Below are 7,687 nucleotides of genomic sequence, written 5' to 3'. Positions count from 1 at the left end.
TTCGGGGTCCTCTATTCTAATTCTTCTCTTCCTTTTTATATTCCCTTGCTGACTTCCTCGTGACAAACCGCTTGGAAACTGCTTGATTGTTTTATAACTACCCACTTTCTTTATGTTGGCTAACTTGTCGTGGAACTACCGTCTCTAACTGATGCTATTACTCTTTGTCGTTCAACCACCTTCAACTGGGCTCCTTGAATCGTGGAATGTGATAAGATTACTCAATAACTGCTTTAATAACTGCTATTCTGGATAATCATAATATTTTATGTTTGCTAAGATCCTGAGCGATTTGAAGGTTTGGGAGAGAACGAGGCCATCGCTCTGGGCGACCGTAAGGCATTCCATTCGCTCAGATTCTGAGCGTTTTATAAGCTTGGGCGATGATGTCACTGTAGTCGTGGGCTTCCACTGCATTTATCAATAATTCTGTTTGGATCTTTATCCTGGACTCCCCAATTGGACTTCACTCTCTGGACTATTTGATTTGGGCCGCATTTTCAGTGTGTCAACAAGTGCATTGGCTACAAGTATGAAACCAAAATCAAACCATACCAAAAGTAATTAAAAGGAGTAAATTTACCTAACACCAATCAATTTTAGCATATGATGATACGCAACAACCCAAAATCTCGAAATAAACAAGAAACCATTTTTGCATAAACCTGAAAAAAAAAAAGATATTGATCGAAGTTAAGAACAAGGAATGGCTAATTGAGATTGTTTGAAAGAACAAACCATTTCAACCTAAATCCAAAAGAAGTTGAGCATCACCCGCTCAAAATATGTGTTATTAGATCATATGACAAGTTTTCACCTCTATTACGAAGCTTGTGACTTAGGATGCTTGGTGTACAAAAGCGCAGAACAGAGATAAAACACAACCATTCTGTGCCGTATGCTAATCATTAGATGAAAATGATTAATGATGCTCAAATTCAAGTTATCATATAAAAAATTTCAGCTAACAACTTATGAAACAATGCAAATATCCACCAAGATTAAATAGAAATAGTACCAAAATAACTTAAACTTTGATTGCGTATTTTCTCGTAGGGAAGTACATCAATTTCTTTTTCTCCCTTTCAGTCCGAAGGATGCCTACAGAAAAAAGATCAAAAAGTCAAAATTAACAACGTTGATTACAAAAAATTAGATCCTAGTATACCATTTGCATGGAAAAGGGGGAAAAATCCAAATCAGAATGCTGTAGCCTCAATGCTCGAAAGACAGGTTTTAATGTGATAGTTTGAAAAGAGCCAATGCGATAGTTGTGTTAGAGAGGATAAGGAAAACCAAGTGAGATCTTGCATTTTGAATCTAACGGTTGCTAAACTCAATGAACATGTATCTAACTATGAATAATAGCCTTTGAAGATATTTCTGGACATTCATTTACAGTTAAAAAAGTCCATGGAATTGCAGTATTACAGTTGAAACTAGAAAAAAGTGAACATCATTGCAATAATGGAATTATTCAAGGATATATTGAATCCCAATACACATTTATAGATTCCCGTTTGCACACACGACCACCACCCCAAACACAAACAAAAATAGTATAAATAATACATCAAAAAAGAACTGGGGAGCAGACTGAAATACTATAGCTCATAACTTGAAGATAAGACCTACGTTAGCTGATTTGGATTTGGAAGCACATCAAAAGTCATACCCAACATCTATAAAACAAGTACAATCAGATTTTACTACCAGGGTTTTATATTAGAAGATTAAAATGCACATTCTTGTATTCCCATAAATCACTCCACTATAGTTACAATATTCACAATTTACAAGGACAATGATTCTTACTTCATAGTAAACCAAGCAAATATAGATTATAGTACGTAACAAAGTTATTGGAGATAGAAACTCATTCACTTCAATTCAGCTGCTATGTTGCTACACACACTGCAAAATGCAAACCAGAGAAAGATGAGGATAGGCTAAATAAGGACGACTCAAATCGTAAATGTTCCAACCTATGGGATCTAAGGATGATATGAAAGAGAGAGAGAGAGAGAGAGAGAGAGCAAATAACAAAATTCAAGCAAAAGTTCCTAGATTCATGGAGACATAAAACAGTATATAAGTAATCATGCTTGAATATCCATCATCTAAATCTCCTACAATTATCCCAATAATTTGATCGAAACTGTTAATTTTAGACAGTTCAATTGTTTATTTCCTTTTGACACATGATTTACAATGCTAGATACATTTTCCTACCAGCTAAGCTAATAACAACAAACACTTAAAGTGCAAACTAGAAAGGAGGAGAAGATACAAATGGACAGAAATGGGCGAGTTTAGGCCAACTAAATTTTAGAGAAACTGTTAATTTTGGGATATTCAATCGTTGACTTCCTCTTGCTACATGATTTGCAATGCCAAATATACTCTACCAGCTAAGGTAATAATAAACACTTAAACACCGAAAAGGGTGAGTTTAGGCTAACTAAACATTACAGAATACCTGTTATTTTCAGGATATTCAATTGTTTATTTCCTATTGACACATGATCTATAATGCCAACTGTACTCCACCAGATAAGCTAATAACAATAAACACTTAAAACTCATAAGAACAAACAAGAAACCCAACATTATAGAAAAAATTGAACAAATGCGCACCAGAATAACTAATAATAACTAGATACCTGATGCTTGGTGAGGCACCTGCGAATGGCACGAGTCTTCTTGGGTGTCATGGCTAACTTCACTCAAGTGGACCATTTATCTTTTATTTTATCTAGTTGGGCTTGTGTTATTAGTGGGCTAGCCCAAAGTCCTTTACTTTAAGGGTTGTTCTATATATAATTTTGTTGGAAGATGATGAAGGGCATGAATTGAATTGAATCAAGTCTTGTTGCTGCTAACTCTCCTCTATCCGTCTCCTCTTCCTCTGGTTTCCGCCTCTTCTTGTCCGTTTCTCCTGTTTCTTCTTCTCCTCCTCCTCTTCTTCTACTGTTTCTACTCTTCTTTTGCTATTTCCTCTCTATATCCCTATATCTCATCTTGTTTTCAGCTTTCTCTTTATCTCTCTATCCTTTTTCTTCAAGGTCTGGAATTTCTTCTCCTCTCCTCTTTTTCTATGTCTGCCCCTCTTTTTTACCTCCATCATTGCTGAATCTGCTTCTCTTTTTCCTCTGATTCTGACCTCCACTTCCATGGTTCTTTTTTTCTTCTTCATGGTTAGGTGTCACAATTCCTAAGCTCTTTTCTGAATTTGTCTTCACTCCTCTGTCTCTACTTCTCAACTGATATAGCTCATCTCTTTCATATATGTCCTTTACTTGTAATTTCCTGCATGGTAATAGAATCATCAATTAAGGAAATGAATGTGTTTATAGCTACTTGTTATTGGTTGACTTCTATAGAAATTGAGTTTCAACCATTATTGGACCCGGAAGGATTGTAGTAAATGAGATTAACGATGCGATATGAATTAATGAAGATCACAACGAGAAACAAGATTTAAAAGTAAAAAAAATTAACAAAGAGAGTTAATAGCAGAAGCACGATGTTTTACTAATTGACAATATGGTGAAAAATACAAGAACTAAACAATTCTTGCTTAAACAAAATTGAAAGAGAAGACCATTGTTTATAGATACATGACATAGCATAAAGATGAAATTAATGTGGGATAAGAAAATAATATGTTTCCATAAAAATCACGTGAAAGATAAGAAAATATTTTTTTCCATATGAAAATAAGGAAACAATTTATTTCTAAAAAAATCCACCCTAATTTGGGTCACAAACCCAACAATCTCCACTTTGACCCAAATTTCGATGCAACGAACGAAACTCCAAGATTTCAAATTCATCTGTAGCGAAATAGCCAATTTCCTCAACACAGTAACCAAAACTCTCCAAACCAAATCGTTGTTCTCTACAAGGCGTCCACAAGTGATACCTGAACCCAAATCTCAGGTTACCGAAATTTCACTAAGGAATTACTGTTGACCAAATAGGGTTGAAGCACACCCTATAGCAGAAACCATACCAAATGCTTGATCAAAAGGTCCCTTACTAGAATTGTCACCTTCAACGACCCGAAAGCATTATAGACATTACTAACACCACCATACTTACCATACTAAAAAATATGGCTTTAGGCACGAATTTTCCCTTTCTAAAACTTTGATATCCGTTGCTATTACTCTTTACCAAAGGAATATTTGGAATGCAAATTCGTTGCTAATTTGAGGGTCACTGATAGTTACCAACTAATCCTGCTGTAGATAAAGAGTAAACATTTTACCAATGAATTTTTCGATGGTAAAGTGTGAATCTTTTACTAACGAAATTTTCGTTGGTAAAAATATCAACTAATACCAACCGACTTTCCGTTGGTAAATATCTACCACTACAATTAGTAAAAATCAATGGTGTAAATAGTCACATAGATGTGAGGCATGGTAAAAAAAATTATTTATTTATTTATTATTGTTATTATTATTTATTTAATAATTCTAATTTTTTTAACTTTTAGGCAACCGAATTGAAAGATCAAAATATTATTTAACCACTTATTGGACCACAAATTAATTTATAGAGGACAACTCCGAAGACTTTATTGTGAACTTTCAATGTGGGATAAGTAAATTATTTTTACCAATGGATAATCTATTTCTAATCACCAGCGGAATATCCGTAGGTGAAATGTCCAAATGTTAAACGATTACATGAGGCACGAGATATCCCTTGATAAAGAGATATTATCGTTATCAATGCTAATTATTGTAATTGAAAGTGAATTACTTTTACCAATGGATAATCCGTTGGAAATAATCGTTACATCACCAACGAATATTCCGTTGGTGAAATATCCAAATGTTAAATAGTTATATGAGGCACGAAATATCTATTGATAAAAAGATATCATCGTTACCAATGAAATATTCGTTGCTAATTATCGTAATTAAAAGTGAGTAACTTTTACCAACGGATAATCCATTTTAATTATCAACAGATGCAATTCGTTGGTAATTTTTTGTTGGTGAAAAGCTGCTTTTTAGTAGTGTACGCTCCATGAATCCAATCCTAACAACTGAATACAATGTATTTGCTGAAATTGGTGGCAAAGTGGAATCATCAATGCTCCATCTAGTAGTGTTCTTAACCAACTCAAAGCACGCCATAAGAGGTACTATATCAAACTGTATATCCACCACGGTACTGAACTTGTCCAAATGTCTCTTAATTGGCTCTGTGCTCCCCTGCAAAATGTACAATTGAGACCTTCTCCGTCCCTCAAGTACAATCTGGACACCCCTTTGGACCCTAAGGACTCTACCTTCACTAGAGAACTTATACCCTTCATCCAAGGCTCTCAGCGAGATGAGATTCCTCTTCAGATTTGGAATATGTCGAACCTACATAATTGTTCTGACCTTTCCATCCTGCAACCTTACTCTGACTCAACCGATCCAGTAATATGGCAAGACTGGTTGTTTCCCATTACAACTCCACCTTACTCAACAGTCACATACGTCTTAAACAAATTTCGATTGGAATACATATAATACGAACTTGCTGATTGAAAATCCACTCCTCGTCAGACTTAGACTCCATCTCAAAAACCACGGTCAACATAACATCTCCACCTTCCGAAAAATTCTCGACAACATTAGTCACATCCGAATTACATAATTTTCCTCTATAATTTGTAGCTAAATTACCTTTATCTTGCAACGTATCACAATCCTTCTTTACGTGTCCTCTCCTTTGGTAATAGAAGCAACACAAATTGTTGTTCTCTCTCAATCTGCCCCTTCGTCGACCACCATGAGTACAAGAGCTTCCTCATTCCTTGATGTAGCTCCAACTAAATGCTTCAACTTTTCATTTGAGTGCAAAGCATCATAGAAGTCGTCTATAATCAAAGTATCTCGATTGTACAAATGGTTTCTCGAAACAATGCATATAAGGCAAGTAATGAACATAACATGATCAAGGCAAGATTCTTTTCATTGTACTTAACCTCCAACGTTTCCAAATCTGCAACAATTTCCTTGAACACGGCAATATGGTCTTCCAACGACCCTTCCTCCGCTATGCGATGGGAATACAGCTTTTGCTTTAGAGCCAGTTTACTGGTAAAACTCTTGATCATACATAACTGCTCTAGTTTCAACCACAAAGCAGTTGCTATTTTCTCCTTCAGGACACTCTGCAGAATATTGTTGGATAGATAAAGATGAATAAACGACAAAGCCTTTTGATCTCTCCGTTGTCCAATTAGCTGGCATTCTCTCAAAACCCAACAACACATCATTCAAATTTAACAGCGCCAAAATAGCTCTCATATTTACTTGCCACAAAGAAAACCTTGTATTTCAATCTAATTGCAGAAATCACATTTCAAAGCAGCCATCTTTGAAAAGCCTCAACAAATCCACAACAAGAACCAAACTCCAATATAACTTGTTGGACTCGAAAAGATTGTAGTGAATGAGATTAAAGATGCGATATGAAGTAACGAAGATCGCAAAGAGAAATAAGATTTAAAAGTAAAGAAATTAACAAAAAGAGACGTTTTATTAATCGACAGTATGTAGTGAAATATAAAAACTCAACAATTCTTGCTTGAACAAAACTAAAAAAGAAGTCTACTATTTATAGGTATATGACATATCATAAAGATAAAAATAATGTGGAATAACAAAATAATGTGTTTCCATAAAAATCAAACAATTTTTCCCACATGAAAATGAAAATAAGAAAACAATTTATTTCCAGAAAAATTCACTCTAATTTGAGTCACAAACCCAGCAACAATAACATTAGGGTGGAGATCAAGAGGCAAATACTTCTTGTTCTTGTACGCTTCCCTTAGAGCCGCCTTCAGCTTCTGAGAATTCACAGTCAACACCTGAACAATGGAGAGCCTAACCACCTTAATCTTCGACAGCTTGTTGGCTGCCCAACAATGGCTTTGGCTACTCTAAACAATGCTAATTCCGCCTTCAAATCCCTTAGCTGCGCCAACAGATCCGCCTCGTTCTTCTGCCTCAACTCGTGCACTTTAATACGAGCTATAAAAACTCACATCAAAGAAGGTCAATTCATTTGAAATAAATTGTGGGTTTTACATAAAATGAAAAATTAAGAATATTATTTCGCATTTCTTCGTACCCATTTCGTGTTTTCCGTTCTAGGTCCTCTCTCTAGATGAGAATGAAAGGTCAGAAAATTTGAATTGCAAACATGGGTTTCTGCCTAGAGTCTAAACTTCCCTATTTTGGGCCCATATTGGATATCAAATTTAAGGGTATACATTGGGCTGAATTTAAGCCTGTGATGCCCAGCACAATTTGAGACTTATTTGATATGAAGGACATCTAAAATTCTCACATACATCAACGCCTTTGATGGTAAGTCCAAATTTACTTTTTCTCCTAAATTAGTTCCGATTGCTAATGATATCAAAATTGGTCAGATTACTCAAGTACAGTATGACCCATCTGGTTAAAATATTAAGAATTAGTTTGGTTTGTTAGAATTTTTTTGGCCAATTTAATTGATATCCTCTCACGTGAGCGTGAATTCTGCATAAATAAAAAAGCCCAAAAAAATGGGGCCCTCCATTATGAATATCGATCAGATTGTATGTCAATCATTTTCTGACAACGTAATATGATCAGAATATTAAATAGAAATAGCTCGGCCAGAC

The 7,687-nt window shown here is 35.1% G+C and overlaps 1 long non-coding RNA gene across 5 annotated transcripts; it reads right to left on the bottom strand.

The window, feature by feature from the left end:
• Nucleotides 1–218: 218 nt before the first annotated feature.
• On the bottom strand, nucleotides 219–7,213 carry LOC111386294. 5 transcript variants are annotated; one of them, XR_002701198.1, is made up of 5 exons: nucleotides 7,150–7,213; nucleotides 6,825–7,049; nucleotides 2,664–3,309; nucleotides 1,019–1,101; nucleotides 219–665 (listed from the first exon to the last, which is right to left on the bottom strand). It is a non-coding gene; the product is annotated as an uncharacterized LOC111386294 (long non-coding RNA). The 5 variants fall into 5 exon arrangements; XR_002701196.1 differs by adding an exon at nucleotides 1,816–1,914 and having other exon boundaries at nucleotides 6,825–7,200; XR_002701199.1 differs by having other exon boundaries at nucleotides 6,783–7,200.
• Between the last annotated feature and the right edge of the window lie 474 nt (nucleotides 7,214–7,687).

This window comes from Olea europaea, chromosome 3, assembly GCF_002742605.1.
Source record: "Olea europaea var. sylvestris chromosome 3, O_europaea_v1, whole genome shotgun sequence".
NCBI classification, from domain to species: domain Eukaryota; kingdom Viridiplantae; phylum Streptophyta; class Magnoliopsida; order Lamiales; family Oleaceae; genus Olea; species Olea europaea.
The sequence above is the reverse complement of the archived record's forward strand: the minus strand, read 5'-3'. Positions and strand labels throughout refer to the sequence as shown.